This window comes from Pan troglodytes, chromosome 3 (assembly GCF_028858775.2).
Source record: "Pan troglodytes isolate AG18354 chromosome 3, NHGRI_mPanTro3-v2.0_pri, whole genome shotgun sequence".
NCBI lineage: Eukaryota > Metazoa > Chordata > Mammalia > Primates > Hominidae > Pan > Pan troglodytes.
This window is the reverse complement of record NC_072401.2, coordinates 27668691-27682117: the sequence shown is the minus strand read 5'-3', so window position 1 is coordinate 27682117 and position 13427 is coordinate 27668691. Positions and strand designations below refer to the sequence as shown.

General features: G+C 38.4%; 1 long non-coding RNA gene across 1 annotated transcript in view; it reads right to left on the bottom strand.

Moving 5' to 3' along the window:
• LOC104006010 (uncharacterized) overlaps nucleotides 1-10551 on the bottom strand; it is a 65015-nt gene extending 54464 nt beyond the window's left edge. Inside the window, exons 1-2 of the long non-coding RNA XR_679536.3 lie at nucleotides 10467-10551; nucleotides 548-664 (exon numbers count right to left, since the gene is read on the bottom strand). This is a non-coding gene — a long non-coding RNA (uncharacterized LOC104006010). The remainder of the gene's footprint in view (nucleotides 1-547; nucleotides 665-10466) is intronic.
• Between the last annotated feature and the right edge of the window lie 2876 nt (nucleotides 10552-13427).

Here is a 13427-nt window from a genome sequence, read left to right as displayed (position 1 = left end):
TTTCATAGTCTATCCAGCAATATATGAGAATATTTATTTCTTACATGCTACTAACATTGGAAATTCACCAGCATTGTATAAAAGATGAAAATCAGTTTCAAATTTGTATTCAAATTGTATGCATTCAAATATATTCCTCTTTTCCTTTGTGTTTTCTTTCTTTGTTAAAAATGTCTTTCGAACTCCAAAAATATGTTTACCTACATTTTACTATAGATCTTTTATTATTTTATTTGTTAATATTTCTTTAAATAAGCCATCTGGATTTTTTGTTTTCTGTTTGTGTAATATGAAAACATATTTAACTTAATTTGTTGTTTTACTAAGTAGTCATTTTTTTCCTAAGCCATCTAGTGGATAAACTATTCATTCTCTGCGTGTATTTGGGTCTGCTTCTTGGCTTGTATCAATTCCATAGTGTTTCAATTGTCGAGACTTTCTTAGTATTTTTCTTATCATCTAAACAAGCACACACAGGCAGGTAGGTGTGCATATATACACACACACACACATTGAGGACAGTCATTATTTTTCCTTTTTGAATTACCTTTCAATTCTTCAGAGTGTTTCAAAGTCTAGAAATCTTGAGCATTTCATGTCAGGGGCAGCACCGGACCTGATGCAGGAAGATCTGTCTGGCAGTGGAGGAAGCTTCAGATGAATTCTGCAAGGCAGACTACAATATGCCCAGGGCTGGCAGATGGAACTTCTTCTCAAGAAAGTTTCACTCTATCTAAAAAATATGTCTTTAGTTTCTTTTTTTTTCCTTTTTTTTTTTTTTTGAGATGGAGTTTTGCTCTTCTTGCCTAGGCTGGAGTGCAATGGTGCGATCTCAGCTCACTGTAACCTCCTCCGCCTCCCAGGTTCAAGCGATTCTCCTGCCTCAGTCTCCCGAGTAGCTGGGACTACAGGTGCAGGTTACCACGCCCAGCTAATTTTTGTATTTTTAGTAGAGACGGGGTTTGACCATGTTGGACAGGATGATCTTGAACTCCTGACCTCATGATCTGTCCACCTTGGGCTCCAAAGTGCTGGGATTAGAGACGTGAGCTACCATGCCCGGCTGTCTTTAGTTTCTTAATATTTACATGTGCTGTGAACAAGACACTGTCCCTGTCACTCCCACGTTAGAAGGGAAGAAGCAAACAGAGGCAATTGTCATACATTGTGATGAACTGCTCCAGTAAAAGTGAGTTCAGGACTTCTGCCTAAGAACACGGACCTTTAACAAGCCTGGATTAGATAACTGCAAATATCCAGGTGACACTTTGGGATGCCACAGAGAAACTGTAGTGTAAACCTCTGTCCCTTCTCCAAAAAGGTCAGGATTTTCCAAACACCAAGTCCTATAGTAGGGCAGCAGGTCTAGATTCTGAAGGATGCCGGTTAATCATGCCCTGCAACCATTGATTTTATTAGGCATGCATCACTACAAAATATAAATACTAAATAATTTACTTAAAGCATTTTTGTTGGAAATAGCATGCATGATTAATTTTGTCCTTGATGTGAGATGAAAGCTGAATTGTTTCTATCTAATTGGCAGTTCCCTTCAACAGCTTATTTTCATTAGTAACCACTTGTCATTGCTTTTCTTGATGCAAAGTAAACATCATAATGATTCAGAATGTTTTTAGGCTTTGGATGAGATTTTCTGCTTCTGACTCCAAATAGAGACAATTTCATAGACAGCCCAGTAAGGAATATGAACTAGGACTGTGATATTCACAAAGCGGTCAACTGACTGGTTTCCCGCAAGAGCTTACGAGAAATACAAAAACTCAGAACCCAACCCAGACCTACTATATTTGAATTTTCACTGTGATAGAAAAACCCCAATGATTGTGTGCACATAAAATATAAGAAGCTCTGACCTAGGAGACATGGGGGAAACTCAGAGCCCAAATATCTCTCTCCCCTCCTTACTCCATCATGATATATTTGGGGCTTAACCATTGCATGTGTGATGTTCAACACAGACAAAGGGTTGGATCTAAGAAACAGTTTTTTTTTTCCTTTTTTTTTTTTTTCTTTTTTTTTTTGAGACAGTCTCGCTCTGTCGCCCAGGCTGGAGTGCAGTGGCGCGATGCTCACTGCAAGCTCCGCCTCCCAGGTTCACGCCATTTTCCTGCTTCAGCCTCTCAAGTAGCTGGGACTACAGGCACCCGCCACCACGCCCAGCTAATTTTTTGTATTTTTAGTAGAGACAGGGTTTCACCGTGTTAGCCAGGATGGTCTTGATCTCCTGACCTCGTGATCCGCCCGCCTCGGCCTCCCAAAGTGCTGGGATTACAGGTGTGAGCCACGGTGCCCGGCCAAGAAACAGTATTTTTTTTAAAACCCACTCTTAGTTTCGCCTGAGCTTGTGTCTGCTCAAACACTGTTGCTAGGATGTCACTTCAGGGCAGAAACCAGCTAAGGTCAAATTCTGTTTTTAGTATGAAAAATTTAAAAGAAATGTCCAACATTGGGTATGTGCTTTAAAAAAAAGTTGAGGGGGGGGCTTGTTTGAGTCTTTCAGGTAATAGAATACTCTCCAGCTGTATGAAAAAAATGTTATAGGAGATGAATATTCAGTAAATGGCATTCACACTGTAGTGGGATGCTTTGTGAGAGACACTTTTGCTTCTCTCTCATGTTTATGGAATTCTAGAATTTCAAGATTGACAGAGTCTTCAAAGATCTTCTGGATCTCACCTCTACTTTCTACTCTGCTTGAACACCTCTGATCATGGGGGACTCATTACTTATAGAAAGGCAGTCCCTTCCATTTTATGGAAGTACAAATGGTTAGAGAGTTCTTTCCTCCTTTGACTTCAAAAATATGCTTCTCTGTAGTTTATTTCCTGTGATCTGGGATCTTGGCCTTTGTAATTCATGGAATAACTTCATCCTCCTCTTCATAAACTAGTCCCTCAAAATCTGAAGTCACTTACCATGCTTTCTGTTCTCCAAATTCAGCATCCCCATATACTATAGATTATAAGGAGTAAGAAAGGAAAATTAACTACAATTCGAAGTCAACAACAATTTCTTATGGTTTAGACTTCCCTGGCCTGACTACTTTCCCCTGGGTATACTTCAGTTTCTGTCCAACCATATCCGTGTATTAATACTTTCATTCATTTATTCAGCAAATATTTATTGAATCATTGATTGCTTATTGAAAGTGAGGCACTATTCTAACCACTGGAGATATAGTACTGAATATAATCAACAAAATTCAAGTCCTTGTGGGGTTTACATTCTAGCTGTAGAAATAAATAATAAAAATTGCTATGGAGAAAAATGAAGCTGCGAAGAAGGAGTAAAGAATATTTCATGCAGAGTAACCATAAAAGCCAATATTTGAGCAGAGGCCTGAAGAAAGTAAGAAAGCAATCCATGTGGGTGTGGGAAAGAGCATTCCAGGGAGAGGAAACAGCAAGTGGAAAGGCTCGAAGGAGAGAATACACATGGTGTGGTCTTCGGACAGCAAAGAAGCCACCGGAGCTGAGGCTAAGTCACCTCAGAGGTGAGGAGGCAGGAGCTGATTATACAGAGACTTGTAAACCATTGAAAGGACCTTAGAGTATTTTCTCTGAGTGAGATGGAAAGCCACTGGTACATTATAAGCAAATGAACAACATAATCTGACTTAGTGCTAGATAGCCCCTCTGGCTACTGTGTAGAGAATAACTGGGCAGGGCAGAGAGGCAAAGAGGGATTGGGGGTTTGCAGGAAAAGCAAGGAGAACATTGAGGACACTACGGCAATAAGCTAGGAGGAAAATAGTGGCTTAGATGAGAGTGGTAATGCTGGAGAGTGCTAATACTGCTGTGAGCCAAAGCCATTCCACAAGCAATGTTTCTGTTCTCAGTACTGGTTTTCATGGGACTCTCATTCAATGTAACCTATAATCTTTGGAACTTAATGCAGGGAATACGTGAATCCATAACTCCACCAAGCTCTAGTGATTTCTCCAAAGAAATGCTTGAGCTCTCACTTCCAAAACTCTGTCTCTGCCTAACCTTCTAAAATTTCCTAGAATACTTCAAATTCTTCCTGGATACTGTTCTAGCATCTGGTGATATGGGATTACCGGATCCAAATGCATGCCATTTGCAACAGCCAGCCCAGAAGAACAGACACTGGCAGGGTATTATCCGTGTTCCCTCTGAACTTACAATTCTTTGACGTTGATTGCTGCCTAAGACAAGCACCTATGACTTTTCCCCTACTGGATTTAGAGGACTCAGCCCAGGAGTGGTGTAGGCCAGAAGGACAAGGAATATGCCATTCCCAGGGACAGTGCTTTTAATGATGAAAGTTGGAGAATAATACCCGAGGCTACTTTACCCCTTGGGTAGAACCACACTGAGGCATATTCTGCACTATCTCTCAGAGGTGCTTGTCAGAAATTACCCATAGTTGCCCACAGGGGTAACCTGCTCATTAACACTCACTATGTTGATTCTTTTTCCTTTTCCACCTCATTTCCTCATTCCTCCTCTAGTGTTTCTTGGCACTATGTTCAAAATAAGTTATGTGATTCAAATCTCCATCTGCTTCTGGGGGAACCCAACCCAAGACAAGTAGTACAAAGAGAATAGTAGAGAGCCACTCGTCTTAGCAATGCAGTGGGCAGACTTTTCTGAAGACAATGAGCTATCTCAGTTAATTCAATCAGTTACAGATCAAACTCCGTGTTCTACTGTGTTCCCCATTCTCACTACTGCACTTGAATAGCACTTAAAGTTTTTTTAAAGAATATTATTAACAAAGGAGTAATTATTTGTCATTTTAAAGAGTGGAGAGGGAGATGACATAAGCAAGATAACAGAGTAGAAAGTCCAGGATGTTCCATTTCCCCAGAGAGAAACCTATTCAACCACACATGGACCAATTCCCTTTGTAAGAAATCCAAAGAAACTGAGAGGTCCCTGCACCCCAGGTCAGGGCAAAACCAACTGCGTCAAAGTCAGTAAGAAAATTTGTGGCACCCACTTGCCACACCCCTCACTTGCCATTGAGCCCCATAGCTCGATGTAGTGCAATTGGAGGAAAACTGTCCATTTCTGGCTTCTCCTTGGAGAAAGCAAGAGAAAACTAAAATATCCATCCAATGTGCAGGATTTTTAGGTGTTGCCTGAAGGACTGGTTTCTGTCTCTCTTGTCTCAGAGTGCTGATGTGACCCAGCATACTCCAGATCACAGAAGATCACTGCAAATGAAAAAGAACCGGGTGGCTTGCTTAAAAGCCAGAGAACCTGAAATACCACAAAGAGAGACCAAAGATGCAAGAAATTAAGAAGTCCTGAAAAAAAGAAGGAAAGCTGGCAAATACCTCTAATTGAGAATGTACTTGAACAAATCCAGAAAAGATGCATTCACAGAAAAAGTTTGAGAGGCCTCTGGAATCTTTAGCCAGGCTGAATAGGAAAGGTCTTGCCCTGTCTAAAGCCATTCTATAAAGACTGAGAGAAGCGACTTTTTTTTTAATGTGCAAATCCCAGCACAAAGTTACAAGGCACATGAAGAAATAGGAAAGCATGGCCCAATCAAAGAATCAAAATAAATCTATAGAAACCAACCCTAAAGAAATGAAAGCCTGTAAGATACTTGACAAAGAATAAAAAAATAACAGCCATAAAGATGCTTAGTGAGCTCAGAAAAAATCAAAATTAGAATATCAGCAAAAAAAAGGAAATATAGAAAAAAAGTCAAATAGAAATTCTGGTGCTGAAAAATACAATAATTGAACCAAAACATTTACTAGAGTGGTCCAACAGCAGACTTGATGAAGCAGAAGAAAAAAATCAGTGAACTTGAAGAAAAGTCATTTGAAATTATTCAGTAAGAGGAGCAAAAAGACAAAAGAATAAAAAGCATGAAGAAAGCCTAGGAGACTTACAGATAACCAAGAAGAAATGGATAAATTCCTAAAGACATACAAGTATCAAGAGTGAATCATATCATTAAAAAAATAGAAAATCTGAATGTACTAGTGATGAATAAGAAGATTGAATCCACATTCGAAAACCTCCCAGAAAGGAAAAGCTCAAGACTAAAGGGCTTTACTGGTCAATTCTACCAAACTTTTAAAGAAGAACTAATGTCAATCTTTCTCAAACTCTTCCAAAAAGCTGAAAAGGAGGTAATACTTCCAAACTCATTTTATGCAGTCAACATTATCCTAATATCAAAGCCAGACAAAGACACTATAAAAAAGAAAGCTGTAAGCCAATATCTCTGATACATATAAATTTTTAAATCTTCAACAAAACACTACCAAACTTAATTGAACAACAAATTGAAACTATTATATATCACATTCAAGCAAGTTTTATTCCTGAGATGCAAGTATGGCTCAATGTATGAATCTATCTATACGATATGTCACATTAATAGAACAATAAAAATCATACGATCATCTCAATAGACACCAAAAAAGCATTTGACAAAATTCAGCACCACTTTATAATAAAAACACTCAACAAACAAGGAGTAGAAGAAAATTACCTCAACATGATGAAGATCATATATGAAAAAGAAAAAATGGAGCTAGCACCAAACTCAAAGGTGAAAAACTGAAAGCTTTTCCTCTGAGATCAGAAACAAGCCAAGGATGTCCAGTCTCACCACTTTTACTCGCCATGGAACTGGAAATCTTAGCTACAGAAATTAGTCAAGAAAAATAAATTAAACTTACCCAAATCAAGAAAAGAATAAGTAAAATTATCTCTGTTTGCAGATGTATATGTAGAAAATCCTAAAGTTCTTTTAGTTTCTGAAACAAAAAATCCTGTTGAATAAACAAATTCAACAAGGTGGCAGGTTTCAAAATTAACATAAAAAGTTGGTTATGTTTCTATACCCTAAAAATTAACAATCCAAAAAAAAGAAGTTAAGGAAAATAATCCCATTTATAACAACATCAAAAAAATAGTTTGAAATAAATTTAACTAAGTTGGCCAGAAACTTGTACACTGAATGCTGCAAAACACTGGTGAATGAAATTAAAGAAGACACAAATAAATTTAAAGACATCTCATGTTCATGAATTGAAAGATTCAATACTGTAATGTGCACATTACCCAAAGTGATCTATAGATTCAATGAAATTCCTATCAAAATCCCAGACTTTTTCACATAAAGAGAAATAATAACCCTAACATCTATAGGGAACCACAAAGTACCCCCCAAAAGCCAAAACAACTGTGAGAAAGAGCAAAGCTGGAAGTCTCATACTTCCTGACTTCAAATTATATCACAAAGCCACAGTAATCAAAACAGTATAGTACTGGCATAGAGATGAACCTATAGATTAATGGAACAGGAAAAATACCCTAGAAATAAACCTATGCACATTCAGTCAACTTATCTTCAACAAGGATGCCAAGAATACATCATGGGGAAATATATATCTCCAACAGATGGTGCAGGGAAAACTGCACATTTAGTTGTAAAAGAATAAAATTGAACCTTTATTTTACACCACACACAAAAGTCAACTCAAAATTCACTATAAAATTAAATGTAAAATCTGAAACTATACAACAACTACAAGAAAACATAAGAGAAGAGCACTATAACTATTTTTCCATGATTTCTTGAATATAACATCAAAAGCACAGGACACAAAAGCTAAAATAGACAGAAGGGATGACTTTGAAAACCTTAAAACCTTCTGCACAGCAAATAAAACAATCAACAGGATGAAAAGCAACCTATGAATTGGAAAAAAAATTTCCATATCATATAGCTGATAAGGGGTTAATTTCTAAAATATATAAGAAACTCCTACAACCAATTGCAAAATAAGTAACTCAATTTAAAAATGGGCAAACAGCTTAATTAAATAGACATTTCTTTGAAGAAGCCATGCAAATGGCCACTAGGTATAGGAAAAGATACTCAGCATCACTAACCATCAGGGAAATTCAAATCGAAACCACAATGAGGCCAGGCACTGTGGCTCACACCTGTAATCCCAGCACTTTGGGAGGCCGAGGCAGGTGGATCATTTGAGGTCAGGAGTTTGAAACCAGCCTGGCCAACATGATGAAACCCCATCTCTACTAAAAATTAGCCAGGCATGGTGGTGGGCGCCTGTAATCCCAGCTACTCAGGAGGCTGAGGCAGGAGAATCACTTGAACCTGGGAGGCAGAGATTACAGTGACCCAAGATCACACCACTGAACTCCAGCCTGTACAACAGAGTGAAACTCTGTCTCAAAAAAAAAAAAAAAAAGCAACACACAATGAGATATCACCATATCCCTCATATCTGTTAGGATGGTCATTATTTAAAAAAAAAAAAACCCAAAAACCAGAAAATATCAAGTATCTGTGAGGTGGTGAGGATGTAGAGAGATTGGAACCCTTGCACACCATTGGGGAGCAAGATACAGACACTCTATGGAAAATAGTACAGAAGTTCTTTGAAAAATCTGAAAATAAAATACCATATGATCCATCTGTCTCATTTCTAGGTATGTATCCAAAATAATTTAAAGCAGGATCTCAAAGAGATATTTGAACTCCCATGTTCATTGTGGCATTATTCACACCAATCAAGAAGGGAAACAACCTAACTGTCTGTCAACAGATGAATGGATAAAGAAATATGTGATATATATACACAATGGAATATTATTTAGTCTTTTAAAAGAAAATCCCATGATTTGTTTCAGCATGGATAAACTTTGAGAACATTATGCTAAGTGAAATAAACCAGTCACAGAAGGACAAATACTTCAATTTTCCACTTACATGAAGTATCTAAAGTAGTCAAACTCATAGAAGCAGAAAGTAGAATGATGGCTGCCCTGCTGTGGATGGGGAAATTGAGGTATTATTTATTAATACAGTTTCAGTCATGCAAGACAAAAAAGTTGTGGAGATCTGCTGTACAACAATGCATATATAGGCCTGGCATGGTGGCTCACGCCTGTAATCCCAGCACTTTGGGAGGCTGAGGCAGGCAGATCACTTGAGGTCAGGGGTTTGAGACTAGCCTGGCCACCATGGTGAAACCCCATCTCTACTAAAAATACTAAAATTAGCCAAGCATGGTGGCAGGTGCCTGTAATCCCAGCTACTCAGGAGGCTGAGGCAGGAGAATCACCTGAACCCAGGAGGCAGAGGTTGCAGTGAATAGAGATCATGCCACTGCACTCTACCCTGGGCCACAAGAGCAAAACTCCATCTCAAAAAAAAAAAAAAATTAATGCACATATAGTAAATACCATAATACTGTACAATCCACTTACAAATTTGTTAAGAGGGTAGATCCCATCTTATGTGTTTTTTACAATTAAAAAAAAGAAATTATGCCAGCAAGAGTCACATACCTATGCATCGAAATGTACAGTCAACAAATTACAATTGGATAAACCATTTTAGATAAGGCCTGCACCTGCAAGCTAGAATGACTGACCAGCTGTGTAACCATGGGCAACTTTCTTGCCTAGTCTGGGCTTCAGTTTCCTAAGTAAAATGACTAAAATAAATTAACTCTAAAGTTGATCCTAACAAAGTTTTATGACCCTGAGTTTCTGGTTTACTCAGCATAACCTTCATGATAAGAAGCAAAGTTATCAACCGTCTTTAGACAGACCTAATTTTACATTTTCATGTAGCTCATTGAGGCAATTTCTTCCCTAATCTATTCCTTTGTGCTGAACTTTTTTAAGTTTGACACTCTAGATATCCGTCTGCCTCAAGCAAAACAGTTGACAGAAAGCCATGAACCCATCATGCCCTGATTCATAGGAAGTAATTACTAATAATCCTAATTCTGGTTCATAGTTTGCTTGTCAGTAATTACAGCTGCAGTTGAATGCTTTCAGCATTAACCATCAGCCCAGAGTTGCAGCTCCCTCCTCATCTCAGGGAAATGGAACTGTGAGTACCTTTCAAAGCAAGGTTTGCTGCTTTTTTGCCTGGAACACTTTTTAATTGGGTATCATTTGGAAACTTCTAAATCCCATTTTAGAGCTTCTGGTCACTGCGTTACTTATTGAAGCCTTAAAAGCTAGTTATGAGGCATGCCTGAACAGTGCGAATGTCAAAGCAAAAATTACGATCATCTCTGCTTTCTTCCGAGAATGAAAAAAGCCATCATCTTGACCTTTTTTTAAAATATACTAAAAGAAATCTAAGATAACAAAGCTGTATGAGAAAGTACTTATGAATTTGGGATTGAAATTGCACTTCTAATTTAAGAGTTTTCCATCTAGTTAGGAGGGTTTAAAATTGTTAGGTTGTTCAGAAACCCACAGACTATGTAAATGTACAATTTTGGTATATCCACCCAGGTGCCTGACTAGAAACTTTAGTCATCTTTACCTTCGCCCTCTCTTCCCCACCCACATCTAATGAGTCAACAAACTCAACCCATTCTACTTTTCTAATGATTTTGGAATTTACTCCCCCACCTCCACCCCCATTACTGCTGAAAAGGCAATTAAAGATCTCGTTACTTCTTAAGTGGGTGAGTGGTTGGCTTGATCCCAGCCCTTCTCCACCTCAGGACTCTCCTACACGGACACAAGAGATGGCTTTACTAAAGCACAAATTAGAGGCTGATTTTCTACTTATAAATACATGATGCCTCCCTGGGGCATAAATGAGTCAAAGCCTTAGTTTGGTACTTCCTACTTCTTTAGCTTCTTCTCTTAGACTTCCACTTCATCACTTCCAGCTGTCTAAATCCCACCCACAAGACTTATTATTTGTCATCCCTTGAATTCCAAAATGCTCTGTGCACTTGCAAATATTTCTGTTAGCTCTTTTCTTTGCCAAGAATTCCCAACTTTATATACTGAAATCTTACTTATCTTTGAATATGAAGCTCACCCATCAATTTCTATGAAACTTCCCACAACTCTTTTAGAACAGCTCAATTGTCTTTCCTACATGCTTCCCTAGAACATTTATTTATTCACCCATTCATTTTTTTTTTCATTCACCAAATCTTTAAGAAGCAACTAAATTCTAGAGATACGGACTCCTGCCCTTGGGAAGCCTACCTTCTTATAGACTATTTCTACCACATGGATGCTAGCTCATAGTCTTTTTACCCATATTTTAATCAGTGTCCTGTTTCCTTCATTGGACCACAAACTCCTTGAAGGAAAGAGATTATGTTTTATTCAGTGCCCAGAACAATGAGTGATTTTCAACTAATATCTATTGAATTTTACTTAAACTGGCTTATCTCTTGAGTATGTATGTACAAGTATGTATTTGTATTCAAACCAAGAAACTTACAATACCTAGTACTTTGGTAGCTGTGCACTGTCCTAGGCATCATCTATATATCACTATCTAGCTTAAAACAAAACAGATGCTGGTGCAAACATCTCACCAGCATTAGTGGAGGTAATGAATAAGAAGCACTTGTCACAGTGACTGGCATCTGAAATTGCTAAAAAACACAAATCCCTCTTCAGGTTAATTTGAGTAGCCTTACATTTTTTAAGATTCAAAATAAGCTGGTCTTTGTTTAAGTCTGATGGACTTTTCAAGTAAGAACGTCCAACAAAGCAAGAGTTTTCATCCAACCCATTTCCTCAAAGGGTTTACCATTCAATCAGTAATAGTAGAGGCATTTGCAAAGAAGAGTAGAAAAAGGTGAATATTTGAATTTCTGTAAGAGATCTGGGTTTCAGGACCAGCTCTGACATGAATAACTTCTGGAAAATCACCTCATTTCTCCATTACTTAGTTTTCTTATCTGTCAGGGATGGGGACATTAATAACACTTTTACCTCCCTTGAAGAGTTTTGTGGATAAAAATATAATAACTGTAAGATTAGCCTGAAAAATAAAGGTAAAAGCTTATCAAATGTGAGGTAGTATTTGTAATAGTAAAAACTTATGAAATGCTCTCATGACTGAACCATCTCTGAGGGATGTCCCCAAGCACATATAAGGCTGTTTGGTAAATTGATACACATATGGTCAGGGATTTAGTGGCAAGAGATAATAAATCCTCCCCAGGTCCTCTTGGGGCAGATAAGAAACAAGTATAGCCAACCCTCAGTGACCTGTGATAACAAGGCCAGGGATGATACGGATAAACGGATTTCGCAGATTATCCAAAAATATAACTTTTCCCAATTAGGACCTCTAAACTTTTGCAGAAATTCCTTAAAAAGAGCCAAATTACTTTCACCTGGACTCATAACCTACATGATTTTCACCACCAGTTCCTACCCCTTCCCATGCCTAGATACAGCTGCAAAACAAACAAACAAACAAACAAAAAAAACAAAACAAGAACAAGTAAGTCTGCTGGGGCAGCTGCCATACCTAATGCTGAGCTACCCGTGAGAACTCAGTACATTTTATTTTCAGAGATGTGGTGCTGGCCCTGTCTATATTTTCCTGGCGCAAGGAAAAAGCAACCTAGGGCCTGCCAACCCAGAACATTCTGTAAGTGACCTCAAACTATGGTAATTTCCCCAAGCCGCCTGAAGGAGCTTGTCCCTTCAACTGATCCCTTGGCAGCAATGAAATCAGGTCTTGGATAATTCCTAATCCAGAACTTTTCTGCAGATTTCCAAAGCTGGGGCAGGAAATGGCTTAGAAATGAACAAATCTGTTATTTGAATTATTCAACAATTCTTTCCTTGAGAACCCCATGAGGGAGTTGCTTTCCTGTCATTTCTCATTATGAAAGCTTTTCTTTCCCTTCTTTTTGCTGCTTTTCCTGAAATATTAGCAAGATAATTCAAAAACACTGTGAAAAGCACCTTGGGAACGACCATCTGCAAAACAGCAGCTCCATAGGTTACATGCAGCTTAATCTTACCTAGGAACTCCAGAACAAAATGTAGGCAGGTTAAAAAGCAAGAAATCATTGATACCCTCTCAATGGGAATTAGAGCAACATTGAGAAAAATGAACTAGCGATGACACCTACTTTAAGTGACTTGCATTCTCATTCACTCATTGATTCAATGAATGTTTGTTGAGTGTTTGCTCATGCCAGACACTCCAAAGAGTACATTTGGGTTCTGTCTGTCCAGTTTCCAGAATACTATCAGTAACTGCAGCATGCAATTCTCCTCCAAATCTGTCCATTTTGCATTTATGCCAGTGAAATAAGTAAATAGAGAGAGTGCAAGGTAGGATGACAGCCATCCCAGTTTGCCCAGAACTAAGGGAGTCCCGGGGACATAGGAATTTCCGGGGTTTTTTTTATTTTTGTTTTTTGTTTTTTGCCCAGACCAGAATGCAGTGGCATGATCATGACTCACTGTAGTCTCAACCTTTTGACCTCCCAGGCTCACGTGATCCCCCTGCCTCAGTCTCCTAAGTAGCTGGGACCATAGGTGTGCACTACCACACCCAGCCAATTTTTTAATTTTTTGTGAAGACAATGTCTTACTGTATTGTCCAGGCTGGTCTTGAACTCCACGGCTCAAGGGATCCTC